At 50.9% G+C, this 19,028-nt stretch overlaps 1 protein-coding gene and 1 pseudogene across 4 annotated transcripts in view; one reads left to right on the forward strand and one right to left on the reverse strand.

Annotated features, from left to right (window-relative positions):
• Positions 1–19,028, reverse strand: part of LOC141157322 (microtubule-associated serine/threonine-protein kinase 3-like) — a 490,040-nt gene that overhangs the window by 397,907 nt on the left and 73,105 nt on the right. The window lies entirely within an intron of this gene.
• LOC141157749 (eukaryotic translation initiation factor 3 subunit L-like) overlaps positions 1–19,028 on the forward strand; it is a 35,182-nt pseudogene that overhangs the window by 6,203 nt on the left and 9,951 nt on the right.

Consider the following 19,028-nt stretch of genomic DNA (forward strand, 5'->3'; position numbering starts at 1 on the left):
CAGGGCTTTGCAGCTGCTCGGGACACTTGTTCAGGTGGTCTCTGGAGACAATGGCTGTGGTTTCTCCTCCATCCTTACTGATTACGCAGATTTTTGGGTTCTCATGGCTTGATGGCAGTACGGTGTACGGGTCCTTCTCCCACTGGTCGTCCAACTTGTGGAGCCGCCTCTTCCTCTTCAAGACCTGCTCTCCAGGTACCAGGGGAACAGTGCGAGCATACTGGTTATAAGCCTTCTCTTGCCTTTCTCTAGCTTGAGACAGACTTCGCTCGACGCTCTCCTGTACTTTCCGATACTGCTGCTGCCGTTCTGTATCCCAGTCTGCCTCTGGCGAGGTGTCCTCAGGTGTCAGGACTCCCATATCCAGGTCAATAGGCAGCTTACCAGGTCTTGCTCTCATTAGGTAAGCCGGGGTACAGTTGGTGGAACCTACGGGGATGTGGTTATACAGGTCCACCAGATCGGGCAGTTTCTCAGGCCACAGACTGCGTTCTTCCAGGGGCAATGATTTTAGCAGATCTATCACCACCTGGTTCATCTTCTTGCAGAGTCCATCGGTTTGAGGGTGATAGGGCGTTGTTCTTATCTTCTTGCAGCCATACAGGTTGCAGAACTCCTGGAAGACCTCCGCTTCGAAGGCTGGTCCTTGGTCTGTCAACACTTGGTCCGGTTACCCGTGTGGACGGCAGAAGTGCTGCTGGAAGGCTCTAGCTGCTGTTTGAGCCGTTAAGTCCTTGACCGGGACCACCACCAGGAACCGGGAGTAATGATCTACGATTGTGAGGGCGTAGACATACCCAGATCTGCTTGGAGCCAGTTTCACATGGTCCAGGGCTACCAGTTCCAGTGGCTGTCTGGTGATGATGGGCTGCAGGGGAGTCTTCTGGCTGGCACGGTCTTTTCTTCTCAGGTGGCACGGGCCACAGTCTCTGCACCACCTCTCGATGGCTCCTCACATGCCTACCCAGTAGAACCGTTCACGCAACAAGAACTCCAGCTTCTTCCATCCGAAGTGTCCTGCTCCGTTGTGGTATGCCTCCAGAACCATAGCCGCGTCTCGTCTTGGGACCACTACCTGCCAGGTCAACTCATGTGTTCGAGAGTTAACCATTCTCCGGCACAGCTTCTCCCTGTAGAGGAACAGCTTACTTTTCTCCTTCCACAGATGCTTGGTCTCCTCCGGAGCGTCTGGGTCAAGACTGGCATCGGCCTGGGTCAGCATTTCCTTCACCAAACGGACTGCAGGATCATTGTCTTGCGTCTCCGCCCAGTTGTAGTGGGGCAAGGGATTGAACGTCACGGAGTGCCTGTACTTCACACGGTGGGAATACAGGGTAATCCCATAACGGTGGAACGCAGGGAGCTCGACTTCTTCCAGATCTTCTGGATCTTCCCCTACGTCCGGTAAGTTCGAGATTCTAGACAGGGCATCCGCGTTGGCATTTGAGTGTCCCGCCGGGTATTTGATGGTGAATTCAAAGTTGGACAGGCGGGCCATCCATCTCTGTTCCAGGGCACCGAGCCTTGCAGTGTCCAGGTGTGTCAATGGGTTGTTATCCGTGTACACGGTGAATTTGGAAGAGGCAAGGTAATGCTTGAAACGTTCGGTCACTGCCCACACTACTGCCAGGAACTCCAGCTTGAATGAGCTATAATTCTCAGGGTTCCTCTCCGTGGGCCGTAGCTTTCGGCTGGCGTAAGCGATTACCCGTTCTTTCCCCTGCTGGATCTGGGACAGTACGGCTCCTAGCCCGATGTTGCTTGCGTCCGTGTGGAGGATAAAGGGCTGGCTGTAGTCTGGATATGCCAGGATTTCATCCTCCGTGAGGGCCATCTTCAGCTGGCAGAAGGACTCCTCTTCCAGCTTTTCCCACCTGAAGGGCGGCTTCTGGTTTTTGGCTTTCCGAGATTGACCTATCAGGAGGTCCTGCATAGGGGCTGCCATTTTGGTGAAACCGGGAATGAATCTTCGGTAGTAGCCTACCAACCCGAGGAACTGCCGCACTTCCTTTATGCTGGAGGGTCTTGGCCAGTCCTTAATCACGGTGATCTTATCAGGGTCGGGAGCCACTCCGTCAGCACTCACCACGTGTCCCAGGTACTGCACCTTTGGTTTCAGGAGGTGACACTTGGAGGGTTTCACCTTTAGACCGTAGTTTGCCAGAGCTTCAAACACTTCTGCCAGGTGTTTCAGGTGGTCCTCGTAGGTCTTGGAATAGACGATGACATCGTCCAGGTATAACAGGACCGTCTCGAAGTTCCGGTGTCCTAGACAGCATTCCATCAACCGTTGGAAGGTTCCTGGTGAGTTGCAGAGCCCGAACGGCATACAGTTAAATTCGCTGAGACCCATCGGGGTGGTGAATGCGGTCTTCTCCCGGTCTGCCTCTGCTACAGGAACCTGCCAGTACCAGCTAGTGAGATCCAAAGTAGAGAAGAAGTTAGCAGATTTTAATGCAGCTAAGGACTCTTCTATCCTTGGTAACGGGTACACATCTTTGTGTGTGATACGGTTAACCTTCCTGTAGTCTACACACATTCTCCTGGTATTGTCTTTCTTTTTCACTAAGACTAGTGGAGCTGCCCAGGGGCTACAGCTGTCCCTGATTACCCCAGTCTCCTTCATGTCTCTTAGCATCCCCTTGGCATGTTGGTAGTGTGCAGGGGGTACGGGTCGGTATCTCTCCTTTATGGGAGGATGGTCTCCCGTGGGGATGTGATGTTCTACCCCCTTTACTCACCCGAAGTCTAGCGGGTGTTTACTAAACACTCTCTCGTACTCTTGAACCACCCGATAGACTCCCTGTTTTTGGTGTGAGGGAGTGGAGTCAGTACCCAAATGCAGTTGCTGACGCCAGTCCTCCATTGGTTTCTTAGAGCCGTTACCTTCCTCTGGTTGAGATGGAGGCAAGGGTTCTACGGCCTGTACAGAGTTCTGGTTGATGGTGAACAATTTGGCTAGCGTGGCATACCGGGGCAGGTATACTTCTCTCTCCCCGATATTTATGATGCGGACGGGCACCCTCCCATGGCGTACATCGACCACCCCCCGTGCTGTCAAAATGGTGGGCCTACTGTCCGAGTAGACTGGTTCTACCATTGCTTGGTAGTCTCTACCTCTTAGACCAATAGCTGCCCGGCACCAAATCATCATCTCACTTTTTGGGGGCATGGCAATAGGGAACGGGTCACACATTCTCATGCTACCTATCTCACCACCAGATAGTTCCACCTGTTGCCGCTTCATCAGTGCCCGGATCTCTTTTTGGAGCACACGCTGCTGGCTGGAACTGGCGTTCTTGGCAACCTGCTGTAAAATGAGAATCACCTCTGCAAGACAATTTTCAATCACATTAGTTCCCAAGGTTATTCTAGGGTGACTCTCATGACGGTCTATGTCCACTATAATCAGTCCTTGTGCCGCCAGTTCGACTTTACCGATCTTAATGGTCACCTCCTTGAATCCCACCTGCGGCACGGGCTGACCATTGCTGGCGATGATACTCAGGTCGTCATCTGGGTAGCGGGTTATGTCCGAGTCATTCCAGTACTGCTTAAACAGCACGTACGGGATGGTGGTCACCTGTGACCCAGTGTCTAGTAGGGCACTCATAGGAATGCCATCCAGTACCACAGGCAAGATTGGACGTCCCCCTACGTATTTATCATGCCAGTTTGATGGGCCTGATGATCTTATGCCTGGGGGTTGGCCCTCTACCCCAGGTTGTGCCCGTTTAAATGACAGTACCTTGCCATATGTCCGGGTTGATTGCAGCGGCGGCAGATGGGTCGTCCGTCCTCGTTGTATCTGTCGCTGGGTCTTCCTCTGGCCGGTGGGGTCCTCCTCAGTCGGTGCCACGGGACGTCCTCCGGTCCGGATGCCAGCTGGATCTTTCCTGGAGAAGAGACCTGTAAAGACTGCACAGTTCTGGTTAGTGCGGCAACGCTCTTAGTCAGCTTTTGGACCTGATGGTGCAGGTCTGTAGCCGGGTCACTGTTTAAAGCCTGAACATCAGCTCCCACAGGCCCTGCAGACAAGGGCGCCGTCTCCTGGTGGTAAGTGATAGCAGGGCGCCTGTGGGTCACAGCGCCACCTGGTGCCAGTTCTCGGAGCACCCGGATGGCTCTGTCCTTGAACTGTGCAAAGTCCAGGTCAGGGTCCTGTAAGGCCATTGCCCGCAACTGGGTTCGGTGGGCATTGCACAGTAGACTCTCAATAAATTGTTCGGTCAACAGCTTGTCTTCATTTCCCACGCTGTCAGGGTCTGCCTGCTTAATGGCTCTCAGGGCCTCTTGTAGGTTTAGAGCATAGTCTCTTATACTCTCATGTGCCCGCTGTTTGCACCTGTAAAATCTGAGCTTTATTTCGGCTGAGGTGCGGGTATCAAACGTGTCTTTCAGACGGGCTAGTATTTCTCTGACAGTCCTCTTCCTCCTAGGTGGCCAGGACTTTACCTCCCTTTGGGCTGCCCCGATTAACTGGGCCACCAGGATGCTTACTTTTTGCTCCTCCGTGAGGGGGTATACCTGGAAGAGGCTATCCAGTCTTTCCCTAAAGTCACTTAGGGTATGTGACTCCCCTGAGTACTGGGGTAGCCAGGTTGCCCCCGGGATATAGGGCATGGTGAAAGGCATGACCGCAGCAGCGGTTGCGCTGGCGGCCGGTGTGGCGGTGGAGCTCCCCTCGGTGTCCGACATCCTCCTTCCCCCCTAGTGGACCGTGGCCTACCTTGCGATGCTCTTCTTCCGTAGGCCGCGGCTCCGCAGTCGATCGTCGGGGTCGAGGACCTGGCGTCGCGCTCCGATGACGTCAGCGTCGCTCTTCCTCCCTTCCAGGACCTTGCGCAGCGTCGGTGCGTGGGGCAGAGCTTCGGGTGTCGCGCGCTTTCGGCGTCCACGCCCCTCTTCTTCCTGCTCGGCGTCCTGAAGATGGCGTCCGATGGCGGGAAGCAGCTGCGGATGGCGGGAAGACGGCAGAAGACGGCGGGAAACGGTTCAAGATGGCGTCTAATGGCGGGAAACGGTCCAAGATGGCGTCTGATGGCGGGAATCGACTCCGGACGGCGGGAAACTTCGCCACAGGTAAGTTACAAAAGTCTTTTTCAGGCACGCAGTACCCGGTGGTTGCGGGCACGAAATCCTGCCGACTACGCCAAAGTTGACTCACCCCCTGGGCCTGTGCTGGGAACCCGGAACCGGGCCTGTGGTAGGATGCTGGGGGGTTGTAGTCTCCGCGTGGCGGTGACCCGGTCCGTGGCTCAGGGTGGTCAAACCAGTGGCAGTCTATTTGTATTGCAATTGTCCGACTACGCCACCCGTGGATTGCGGTCAGTGGGGACCGCCGCTGCGCTGCAGACCGCTGAGGCTGATGTTATATGCGCAGCCAAGAATGGGATGACTCCCCACAGGAGAAGTATTGCCTCAGGGCAGCTAGAGTGAATGATGGTAGTGATGGTGTGGGCGTCCCAATACTAATGGTGCTGGTGCGGCGATGAAACACAGAGACGTGTGGTTGCAGTTCAGGGTCTTTACTGATGTTATAAGGCAGATCCTCCGGGGAGTACTGGCTAGTATAAGGGGCGTGGTCAGTCTGTGAGCAAGCAGGATCTCCCCTGGCCAGGTGGAGTTGTAGGCCTCCCCGTCTGTCTGCACTCTTCCTGGCTACCTTGCTGTCAGCGGTTACAAGTAGCCCACGTCCCTGAGTATACCGTGTGGTGCTCACCCGTATGGCTGGTGACTTGGGGCCTTCTGTTAGCCTCCGCTCCTGGATGGCGGTGCTGGTCCCTTCTTTGTGACTGAGCCTCCGGGCTTCTATGGCCAGAGGACCTGGAATCCCCTGCCGGCTGGTTTTTGCTGCTGGATATATATCAGTCCCCACAGCCTCGGACTCCTGTGTCCGGTTTTAGTGTCCTCAGCCAGGGCGAGCTATATCTCTGCTCACAGCCCCTGGTCTTCTGCTTCTGCTCCTACAGAGCTCCTGTTCTCACTTTCCCTGTGTCTGCTCTCCTCCAGACCAGACTGCGTCTCTGTCTGGGGCTTCACTCACTAATCCCGCCCCAGACCCAGTTTATAAGGGCAGATTCCTCCCCTCCCAGGTCTGGGTGGGCCGTGTTGCATGTTTAGGGCTCCTGACCAGAGAAACCTCCCACTTGCTCTCAGACATAATATTTCTATTACTGTGGCAACCAGACCCCTGGGGTGCCACAACAGCGTGCACGGACTAGCCCATGCCCTGAAATGGACAGCACTTTTGACTCTTGGTTGCAGGGAGGGGGGCTGCGACTGCAGCAGTGACCGCAGCCTCTACCCTCTTATGACTCTTTGTTTGAGTATCTCATCATGCACTGGGATTCTCACACGAAGCGTCAGCGCATGGGAAATAGGGAAAAAAGATGTAATAGCAGTTAGTGTAGTTAGGGGACGGTAGGGAATTTTTAATGTAAGCCTAATTGAAATGGGTTTAAATTACAGCACTAGATAGGGAGTTAGATGAAAATTTCTTTGGCCTTCGGACTACCTCTTTTAAAGGTGTTTTCACCCAAACATTGATGTATCAACAGGTGAGATCAGTGGGGGGGGGTATAACCACTGCAAACCCCCTCCCACCCACTGAAGACACAAAGCTAATCCTGTGTGCTGAGTGTGGATAGATCAGTAGTGCACATGCATGATCACATATGGCAGTAATGGACATGCATGTGAATCCTGTGACTATATGATCATTGTTTGTGCGATAACCCCTCTAAGAATGACATGACAGTTTTGTCTGTGGCTTGTGTTGTGTTGCTGGTGCGATATTATTTGCATTGACACTGATGAATTCCTTGTAGATGCTGATGGTCCTGCGCCCTTGGAGCTGCCTAACCAGTGGCTGTGGGATATTATTGATGAATTCATTTACCAGGCACAGATATTTTCCTGTAGACTTTCTCCCGCTGCGCTCTCTCACGCGTCTCTCTTTGAACATGCAGACCTAATATTTTCACTCTTGGTTAAATCTGTCTATTTCTGCACTATGCAGTTTCAGTCATTCAGCCAGTATCGGTGTAAGACCGCAAAGAAATCAGAGGAAGAAATTGAATTCCTGCGTTCCATCCCCAAGAACTGAAACGTTCACAGCGTCCTTAATGTGTTACATTCTCTAGTGGATAAATCCAACATTAACCGGCAGCTGGAGATTTACACCAGTGGAGGTGAGGGATAGAGCTGTACTTGATGCTTGGTGTCTTTGGCTCATGTTCCTGTCGTGTTCTCGACACAGAATCTGCCTGGGTTTTTATGCCACTGACAGTTGTTTATTTTTATCAATGGTGATGTCCAGGCTCGGTGCTCAATTTTGCAGCCATTCTATGTGACTGCAGACTTGTGAATCCTCTCAGTGCCCACTGTCAGGATCTACAGCGGGCTTGTGAATGCAAGTATGCAATTTGCATATTTCCAGCCACATTCCAACTACACATGTCCGGCCTCCCTTAATTGACTTGAATTAAGCCAGGCCACACACATCTAGTCGGTACGTGACCATATTATGCAAATTGCATTCACAAGCCCGCACGCTTCGTGCACCAGAATCCAGCGCGCACTCTGCAGATTCACAAATCTGCAGTCACGTAGTAAGTGAGGTACCTGCCTATTTATTCTAGGAAACCTTTAATTCTTTCTGTGCAGTGTCTGCTAGATCTCTACAAATATTTAGTAATTAGAAGCAGGGCTGTGGAGTTGGTAAGCCAAAGCTCCGACTCCTGAATTTCCATGACACCGACTCCACGATTCCGACTCCCTCATACATGGCTCATGTTTAAGTGATACATTTACAGCAGCACACATTTGTGTCACCCTGGCCTGGATGCCACAAAATGTAATAAAGCTGTGTCTGAGAGCAAGGGGGAGGTTCTCTAGTCAGGGGAACATTAGCATGCAGTACCTCCTGTCTCAAGCCAGTAGGGGGAGCAGGCTGCCCCTATAAAAGCTTGTGCTGGGGGCAGGGTTAGAGAGAACTGGATGGCCTGTCTCAGCACTGAGACGTGTCCCGGAGCAGAGCAGGGAAAGAAAGTTGTATTGCACCTAAGAGGAAGTGTGGCAGGAGGAGAGCCACAAGCCAGAGACAAGAGGCGAAGAGAGCCTGTCTTGGCAGATAACGGACTTAATTTACCAGACTTTGGTAGGCCACGCTTAACTAGGGGGGAGGAAGATGTCGGATACAGAGGCGCCCACTACCACCAACGCAGCTGCAGCAGCGGTGATGCCCTTTTCCCTGCCCTACATCCCTGGAGCGGCCTGGCTGCCCAAGTACTCAGGGGAGCCCCATGTCCTACCTGACTTTAAGGAAAGACTGTACAGTTTGTTCCAAGTCTACCTCCTGACAGAGGAACAGAAGGTCAGCATATTAACAGGGCAGTTAACTGGCGCAGCCCAGAGGGAGGTAAAATCATGGCCTACTGAGGAGAAAAGAACCGTGAAGGGTATTCTGGCCCGCCTGCGGTGTACCTTTGACACACGTACCTCAGCTGAAATTAAAATGAGGTTCTATGGATGTAAGCAGCGGGCACAGGACAGCATCAGAGACTATGCCCTAAATTTGCAGGAAGCCCTGAGGGCCATCCAACAAACTGACCCTGGCAGCGTGCAGGAAACGGATAAGCTGCTAACGGAACAATTCATAGAAGGTCTGCTGTCTAACGCCCACAGGGCCCAACTGCGCCTCATGTTCTTTCAGAACCCTGATCTGACCTTTGCCCAATTTAAGGACAGGGCCATAAGGGTGCTCCGTGAACCTGCAACCAGTGGCGCTATAAACCCCCGGCGCCCTGCTCTCCCCTACCACCAGGAGGCGGCGCCCTCCTCTATGGACCCCGTGGGGGCTGATGCACAGGCCCTGAACCAAGCCCCATCGAAAGACCTGCACCACCAAGTCCAGGAGCTGACCAGGAGCGTCGCGGCGTTGACCAGGACCGTCCAGGCGTTGCAAGTGGACCCGTCAAGACCCATCGAGCTGGCTTCAAGTCCGGAGGATGTCCCGTGGCGTCGACAGAGGAGGATCCCGTCGTTCCGAGGGAGGCCCACAGACCGCTACGCAGAGGATGGACAGCCCATTTGCCGTCGATGCAACCAGCCCGGACACATTTCCAGGTACTGTAATTTAAACGGGTCCAACCTGGGGCAGAGGGCCAACCCCCAGGCACAAGATCACCAGGCCCTTATAATTGGCGTGATAAGTACGTTGGGGGGCGCCCGGTTTTACCCGTGGTGCTGGACGGTATCCCCATGAGCGCCTTGCTGGATACTGGGTCGCAAGTAACCACTATCCCTTATGTACTTTTTAAGCAGTATTGGACTGATGCTGATATCACACGGTATCCAGACAGTAACTTGAGCATCATCGCCAGTAATGGCTTACCCGTGCCGCAGATGGGGTTCAAGGAGATGACCATTAAAATTGGTAAAGTTGAACTACCGGCACAGGGAGTGATTAATGTGGACATTGACCATCGTGAAAGTCACCCTAAAATAACTGTGGGTACTAACGTGATCGAAAATTGTCTTTCAGAAGTAATTGTAATTCTATAACAGGTGGTGGTGAATGCTAGTTCCAGCCAACAGAGAGTCCTCAACAAGCAGATAAAAGCCCTGATGAGACGGCAGCAGGTAGAACTGTCTGGTGGTGAGATCGGTAGCGTAAGACTGAGTGACCCATTCCCCATTTCCATGCCTCCCAAAAGTGAAATGATGATCTGGTGTCGGACTGCAATCGGGTTGAGAGGTAGAGACTACCAAGCCATGGTAGAACCCGTGTACTCAGACAGCAGGCCCACCATTTTGACAGCCCGGGGGGTGGCTGATGTCCGTCATGGGAGGGTGCCCGTCCGCATCCTCAACATTGGGGAGAGGGAAGTACACTTACCCAGGTACGCTACACTCGCCAAACTGTTTGTTGTCGAACACAAAGCTTTCAGGGCCGTGGAACCCTTGCCTCCATCTCCACAGGCGGAGGGTAATGGCTCCCAGAAACAAAAGGAGGACTGGTGCCAGAAACTCCATGTGGGTGCTGACTCCACTCCCCTGCACCAAAAACAAGGAGTCTACCGGGTGGTACAGGAGTACGAGAGAGTCTTTAGTAAGCACCCGCTAGATTTCGGCAGAGTAAAAGGGATAGAACACCACATCCCCACAGGGAGAAACCCACCGATAAAAGAAAGACACAGACCTGTACCCCCTGCACATTACCAGAACGCAAAGGGCATGCTGAGGGAAATGAAAGAAGCTGGGGTCATTTGAGATAGTTGTAGCCCCTGGGCAGCCCCCTTGGTTCTGGTAAAAAAGAAAGACGGCACCATGAGAATGTGCGTGGACAATAGACAAATCAACCGTATCACCCACAAAGACGCATATCCGCTGCCTAGAATAGAGGAGTCTTTAGCCACACTAAAATCAGCCAACTTCTTTTCTACTTTGGACCTTACTAGCGGGTACTGGCAGGTTCCTGGGGCAGAGGCTGACAAGGAGAAGACCGCCTTCACCACCCCGATGGGACTGAGCGAGTTCAACTGTATGCCTTTCGGGCTCTGCAACGCACCAGGGACCTTCCAGAGGCTGATGGAATGCTGTCTAGGGCACCGAAACTTCGAGACGGTCCTCCTTTACCTGGACGACGTGATCGTCTATTCGAAGACCTAAGAGGACCATCTAAAGCACCTGGCCGAGGTGTTCGAAGCCCTGGCAGGCTACGGCCTGAAGGTGAAACCATCGAAGTGTCACCTGCTGAAACCAAGGGTCCAGTACCTAGGGCACGTGGTAAGTGCGGAAGGAGTAGCCCCCGACCCTGACAAGGTCACGGCAATCAAGAGCTGGCCAAGCCCCTCGAACATCAAAGAGGTGAGACAGTTCCTCGGGTTGGTAGGCTACTACCGAAGGTTCATCCCCAGGTTCACTAAGATGGCAGCTCCTATGCAGGACCTCCTGATTGGACAGTCTAAGTCCAGAGGTCAAAAGCCACCCTTCAAGTGGGATAAACCGGAAGAGGAGTCCGTCCGCCAGTTGAAGATGGCCCTCACGGGGGATGAGATCCTGGCCTACCCTGATTATGGTCAGCCTTTTATTCTCCACACGGACGCCAGTAATGTGGGACTGGGAGCCGTACTGTCCCAAAACCAACAGGGCAGAGAAAGGGTGATCGCGTACGCCAGCCGGAAGCTGAGACCCACCGAGAGAAACCCGGAGAATTACAGCTCCTTCAAGCTAGAATTCTTGGCGGTGGTGTGGGCCGTGACAGAACGCTTCAAGCATTACCTGGCCTCCGCAAAGTTCACCGTGTACACGGACAACAACCTGTTGACACACCTGGACAATGCAAGACTGGGTGCCCTGGAACAGCGGTGGATGGCCCGTCTCTCCAACTATGACTTCGTGATCAAGTACCGGGCAGGCAAAACCAATGCGAATGCGGACGTCCTATCGAGGATGCCTCACTTACCTGAAGGTGACGAAAACCCAGAAGAGCTGGAGGAGGTAGAACTCCCCGCGTTTCACCGGTGTGGAGCCGCTCAATACTCCCACCGCGTGAAGGAGGAGGATCTAACAACCGTGATGATCAATCCGCTACCTCACCACAGCTGGGCCGAGACCCAAGATAGTGACCCTACAGTCCGCCTGGTGAAAGATCTGCTGACCCGGGAAGACGCCCGCTTAGATCCGGATGCCCCAGAGGAAGCCAAGCAGCTATGGAAGGAGAAGAGCAAGCTGTTCCTCTACGAAGGCAAGTTGTGCAGAAGGATTGTCAACCACCGGACGCACGAGCTGACCTGGCAAGTCGTGGTCCCAAGGCGGGATGCAGCTATGGTCCTGGGGGCTTACCATGACAGAGCGGGACACTTCGGTTGGAAGAAACTGGAGTTCCTGCTAAGAGGAAGGTTCTTTTGGGTCGGCATGAGAGGAGCTGTAGAAAAGTGGTGCAGAGACTGTGGCCCTTGTCACCTGAGGAGGAAGGACCGCACCAGCCAGAAGACACCCTTGAGGCCCATCGTCACCACGCAGCCTCTTGAGCTGGTAGCTCTAGACCACGTCAAGTTGGCTCCAAGCCGGTCAGGGTACATCTACGCCCTGACAATCGTGGACCACTATTCCCGTTTTCTAGTGGTGGTCCCGGTAAAGGACTTGACAGCCCAAACAGCGGCCAGAGCCTTCCAGCAATATTTCTGCTGTCCACACGGGTATCCGGAACAGGTCCTGAGAGACCAGGGTCCAGCGTTCGAGGCTGAAATCTTCCAGGAGTTCTGCAACCTCTATGGCTGTAAGAAGATTCGTACAACGCCTTACCACCCCCAAACCAACGGGATGTGTGAGAAGATGAACAATATAGTCATTGATCTCCTGAAGACGTTGCCCCTGGAGGAACGCAGCCTGTGGCCAGAAAAACTACCGGACCTGATAGACCTATTCAATAATATCCCGGTGAATGCTACAAACGGCACCCCGGCTTACCTGATGCGAGCCAGACCAGGTAAGCTGCCCGTAGACCTGGAGATGGGAGTCCTAATACCTGAGGACACCTCCCCGGATGCGGACAGGCAACTGCAGTACAAGAAGGTACAGGAGAGTGTGGAGAAGAGCCTGGCACAGGTGAGAGAGAGGCAAGAAAAACTCTTCAATCAACACGCCCCTGCTGGTCCCCTAGAACCTGGTGAGCAAGTCCTAAAGCGAAAAAGAAGGCTACATAAGTTGGACGACCAGTGGGAAAGGGAACCCTACACCGTACTGCAGTCTGATCACGACAACCCGAAGGTGTGCGTGATCACCAAGGACGGAGGAGAAACCACTAGCACCGTCTCCAGAGACCACCTCAAAAGATGCCCCGAGCAACTCCGTAGTGCAGAAGAGGATCAGAGTGACCTTAATCCCGCAGAGGACAAGGAAGAAATGATCAGCACCGTTCTCGGAGAGTTCCCTCAGTCCTGGACTCGCATAAATGATGCCATAGTGGTACCTGTCCTGCATTTCCTGCAACCGGCACAGCAACAACCAACACCAGAGCCGGAAGGTGAAGAGGAGCAAGCGGTTCCAGAGGCAGAAGAGCCTGTACCAGCAGCCCAGGAGAGTCAACCCTCTGCTGACAGTGAGCCTGCCATGCCTGCGGTAAGCCAAAGGACCCGCAGACAGCTGCCTGCCCTACCTGTACACCCAGCTGGTAGCTGTACCCCTAACGCTAGTGGGGAAAGCCAGGTTGGTCCACCACCAGACAGTGGGCTACGTAGGTCAACCAGGAGCACAAAAGGGCAGATACCCGCTCGCTGGAAAATATAGAGCGCGCTAAGATTGTAAATAACCCTGTTGCCAAATGTTGAATTGTTTGCAAAGTTACATGCATGTTTGGTAATTCTATGTTTCAGTTTCTTGCAGCTACCGTAAGGACTCAAAGGTTATGGACTTTTTATAACCGGGACCTTGTATGGACTGCGTTCGGAGCCTGACCAAGGAATGAACTAAGACTGTGAAGGACTTGGGGTAGGACAGATCCCCACCTGGTTAAGGCTCCCCGTTGTATTGGTGATATGGACACCCGGTCACAGACCACACTGTGACCTTAAGAACTCAAGCTGTGCGTCGTCTGTCTGTTAATGTTTTATGGTCATGAATATTGTCTTTGTTTACTGTTTAGTCCCGGAGTACTAAATTTCACTAGGGGGGAATGTGTCACCCTGGCCTGGATGCCACAAAATATAATAAAGCTGTGTCTGAGAGCAAGGGGGAGGTTCTCTAGTCAGGGGAACATTAGCATGCAGTACCTACTGTCTCAGGCCAGTAGGGGGAGCAGGCTGCCCCTATAAAAGCTGGTGCTGGGGGCAGGGTTAGAGAGAACTGGATGGCCTGTCTCAGCACTGAGACGTGTCCCGGAGCAGAGCAGGGACAGAAAGTTGTATTGCACCTAAGAGGAAGTGTGGCAGGAGGAGAGCCACAAGCCAGAGACAAGAGGCGAAGAGAGCCTGTCTTGGCAGATAACGGACTTAATTTACCAGACTTTGGTGTCTGAGGCTGGGAAGATTCCACATCCCCCAGCAGATAACCAGTTTGCAGGGGACTGTAAATTCCTTGGCCTAAGAAGCCTGGAGGCCCTGCCACAACAGAAGGGACCAGCAAAGCCGTACAAGGCTGGGAGCAGAAAGGAACCCACGTCGCAGGCCATACAGGCGAGAATACACGGAAAGCTCGGAAACGTGGGCTGTTACCCTATAATGAGGAGATAGCCAGAAGGAGCACAGAAAGCACGGTAGGCCTACACCCTCACCCTGACCAGGGCCAATTTCCCCGTTGCTCTCAGACATCCAGGTCCCCTCCTAGCTGGGACTGTTTGTGGGTCAATTTACCTGTTCTAGTAAATACCCTGGACTGCAACCTGTTGTCTGCGTGCTCCTTGCTCCTCCAGCACTATCAGCACTGGGACTCTCACTACCATCACTCCCAACATCCACTACACTGCCCTGGGGCCGCACTCTTCCCGTGGGGAGTCACACCATCCCAGCTGCGTACATCATCAGCCCCAGCGGTCTGCCTTGCAGCGGCGGTTCCTAATGACCGCAAATCCACGGGTGGCGTAGTCGGACATAATCATCAGTACATAACGGACTACCACTGGCCTGACCACCCTGAGCCACGGAACCGGGTTGCCACTACTACTGCCATCGTTCCCCTATTGCCCGGATCCGAGTGCCCCACGGCCCAGAGGGCGAGTCACATTCATCTCAGCTAAAAGTCTAGACCCTTAGATCAGGAATAGGTCAGACATTTATAGGACATTTCATAACTTTCCCAAATCCTTATGAAAAAATATTCCCCACAAACCGCATTGAACTACTGTACCCAATTTATTATATAGTTTAGGAGTCTGAGTCGGTCCATTTTTTTCCGACTCCACCAAAATGAACACCGACTCCATGACTCCGACTGCACAGCCCTGATTAGAAGTACTCATTTACTTTTGCTTAATTGCTCTTCAGTGGATCTAAATATGTCAGATGGCTCTCTGCACTCGGTTGACGTTCTTCCATAGAGGAGAAATATCAGTGTAATGAATGTCCCATTGTTAACTCACTTTTAAGCCCCACTAACTAGCAGTATTTGATGGTCTGCTGTAGTACATAGTTACTTATGCAATACATAGCATAGTTTTAGTTTCTTTTTATAAATCCTCTTTCTCTCTTCCCCAGGTGACCCTGAAAGTGTAGCTGGAGAATACGACAGACATTCCCTATACAAGATGCTTGGATACTTCAGCTTGGTTGGACTGCTTCGTCTGCATTCGCTTCTTGGAGATTATTATCAGGCTATTAAAGTGTTGGAAAACATTGAGCTCAATAAGAAGGTATCATCTACCATTACTATTAATAAGCACTTACAACTATTGGTTGCTGCGATGGTAAAGCAGAAGTCTGGTTTGGCACCAAACCAGTTGTTACCTATGAATGTGGAAGTATCTTCGATCATAGACGAGATCATAGACCTGCACAAAGCTGGAATGGGCTACAAAACCATAAGTAAGATGCTGGGTGAGAAGGAGACAACTGTTGGTGCAATAGTAAGAAAATGGAAGAAATACAAAATGACTGTCAATCGACATTGATCTGGGGCACCATGCAAAATCTCACCTCGTGGGGTATCCTTGATCATGAGGAAGATGAGAGATCAGTCTAAAACTACACGGGGGGGAAGTTGTTAATGATCTCAAGGCAGCTGGGACCACAGTCACCAAGAAACCCATGGTAACACATTACGCCTTAAAGGTTTAAAATCCTGCAGTGCCCACAAGGTCCCCCCTGCTCAAGAAGGCACATGTGCAGGCCCGTCTGAAGTTTGCCAATGAACACCTGGATGATTCTGTGAGTTATTGGGAGAAGGTGCTGTGGTCAGATGAGACCAAAATTTAACTCTTTGGCATTAACTCAACTCGCCGTGTTTGGAGGAAGAGAAATGCTGCCTATGACCCAAAGAACCGTCCCCACTGTCAATCATGGAGGTGGAAACATTATGTTTTGGGGGTGTTTCTCTGCTAAGGGCACAGGACTACTTCACCGCATCAATGGGAGAATGGATGGATAACCCTTCTAATGGCTGCCAAGAACTTTTGGGGCATCTGGATCAGAGAACTACTGCAGGTCTTGCTCGAACTTAGATTTCTGTTATCTGTACTCTCAACCATGTAATAATTTCTTCCTACTGTTCAGTTGTTCTGGAAATATAGTGTATGTCTGATCTTCTGCTTGCAGAGTATGTACTCCCGAGTGCCGGAGTGTCAGGTGACCACATACTATTATGTTGGCTTTGCCTACCTTATGACGCGAAGATATCAGGATGCCATTCGTGTGTTCGCTAACATCTTGCTATATATCCAGAGAACCAAGAGTATGTTCCAGAGAACCACATACAAGTATGAAATGGTAAGCCCCTTGTGTGTTCTGTCATCTCTTATATTTTTATTATCACATTATAAATGATCGCTGGATTTACAAACCTTGTATTCCTTCTGCACAGATTAACAAGCAGAATGAGCAGATGCATGCACTGCTGGCCATCGCCCTCACCATGTACCCCATGCGCATTGATGAGAGTATTCACACTCAGCTGAGAGAGAAATATGGGGACAAAATGTTACGTATGCAGAAAGGGTAAGGAAGTCTTAAGCTGCATGACCGTGTTTTATATGGTGGGCGTCTGTTCTCCTTAAATCTATTGGAGTCTCTGTATTATTGATTCTGATTCCAAATAGCTAAAAAAAATATATATATATTTTCCTCTCTTTTGCATTGCAATTTGGAAATATTTGCTCAATTATTTTTTGGGGTTGCAGAATATTACGCATCTATAAAAAGCCCTCTATATGGACAGGTACAGCAGGGCCTCAGTTTTCTAACCATAAATATGGCATATCACTAGGGCTCCCATCTAAAGCTAGAATAAAAAGGTCATGGGCAATTTGTCATTTTCTCTCTTATAGCTCCTAGATAAGCATGGAATAGGGCAGAGAAAAAATACATGGTGGTTGCTGGGCTTGACCATTAGTGTAGGTTTTGCATTAGTGTAAATGAAGGTAGGTTTATTCCGCCACCCCCCTAGTGACGTGGTACTGGGATAAGCGCTTGACATGTATAAATGGGAACATTTTCCATTTAAATGTCCAGGCTGGATTATTGGTGCTTCATAACCCATGCCACAAGCAAAGGAAAATAAACGGCCTTTCAGTGCAGGCAAAACAAAGTAAACTGTTCCAACACAGTCACTTTAGAGACAGTCCAGGACACACAGGCTGGATAGCATCCAGTATACCTGCTCAGACTGGAGACATCACACAGGAGGTCTTCTCAGTTCCAGACACAGACCACTTGTCAAACAGACTCTATTTTATTATGTGAAGCACACCCAGAGGTGGGGTATGTGGGCAGCCAGACCCACCCGTCTCTCAGGCTGCCCGTAAAACCTGCCCCAGATGCACCCAACAAGCCTCTTAGTACTATGTGTCCGTTAGCCACCTTGCAGTATTAATGTGGAGTTACAAGGAAAAGGCAGGCTGGTCGGCACTCCATATGGTTCTTCCTCTGGTCAAGGAAATGCATATCAAACCAAGTAGGATCCCGGCACTCACATGTGAAATAATTAGCCATTTATTGTTGTCTCAACATACAAGTCATTAGCCCCTTCTGGGCTTTTTTCAATTGAGAAAAAAAATTAGCCGTTTATTGTTAAGACTAATTATTTCACATGTGAGTGCCGGGATCCTACTTGGTTTGATTTAATATGGATTTGTTCCTACTTTGCAGATATAACGGCTCCACTCTTCTGGGAAGGCTTACTGCAATATTTAGCCGGTATTTCTGTGTGAATTTTTGCTCATTCATCCAGAAAAGCATTTGTAAGATCAGATACTTATGCTGGCGAGAGGGCCTGAATCTCAATCTCCTTTCTACATCATCCCAGAGGTGTTCTATGTATTTGAGGTCGGGGCTCTGTGCAGTCCAGTTAATTTATTTCACACCAAACTCTCCCAACCATGCTTTTATGGACATTGCTTTCTGCACTGGGCACAGTCATTAGGAACAGAAAAGGGCCAACCCCCCCCAAACTGTTAACACAAGGAGCTACAATCATACAAAATGCTGTGGTATGCTGAAGTATTATTATTTCTCTTCACTGGAATGAAGGGCCCAAGGCCGACCCCTGAAAAACAACTTTATAACGTTATCCCTCTTTTACCAATGTTACAGCTGAATCAGTGTAGTCAGTCAGGTAACGTTTTCCTGGCCACTCACCACCGCAGCGTTCTCTGCTCAACCAGAGCGTTTGCTGTGACCTGTGTCGTTATACACACAGCAATCTAACTGATGACGTCTAGGCCATGCAATGACCTTCTTTATTTTGGATTGCCTGCACACAATAAAATTATCTTCTGTCATCAATTACCTGAGCGCCAAGTTTTCTCCAAGACATGTTAGTAAAGGCTAAATGATAAACCTGTATTTCATACTTTTGTCCATACAGTTTGGTTTTCATTTATAAAATTTTAAAATAAAAATTACAGCTTTCTTCTGGGGAAACCTTTTCCAGTTCCCCCTTGGAATTTCCTATAAGTGAAAAACGCCATTAAACTTGTGATTAGAGTAGATGGCTCAGTACACATTTCAGATAGAAATGTGTCCGAGGGTTTGGATGATCTACAACATTTGGGTATGTAATACAAGTAAATATTCTGCGTTTTTGTAATTTCTGACCACGTGTAAATTTTCTTCTACTCATCAGCGATGCACAGATTTATGAAGAGCTCTTTAATTACGCCTGCCCCAAGTTCCTGTCACCAGTGGTCCCTAACTATGATAATGTTCACCCCAACTCTCACAAAGAACCTTATCTTCAGCAACTTAAAGTCTTTCTGGATGAAGTCCAGCAGCAGGCACAGCTGTCCACCATCCGCAGGTGCGTCTCCATTCTGGAACTGGTGTAAGATGCCACATCGCGCCTCTGCACGCAGCAGTATGCTGAATTATCCTGAA

Source organism: Phyllobates terribilis, unplaced genomic scaffold, assembly GCF_046119375.1.
Source record: "Phyllobates terribilis strain yellow unplaced genomic scaffold, ASM4611937v1 Scaffold_8__6_contigs__length_399053987, whole genome shotgun sequence".
Classification (NCBI taxonomy): Eukaryota; Metazoa; Chordata; class Amphibia; order Anura; family Dendrobatidae; genus Phyllobates; species Phyllobates terribilis.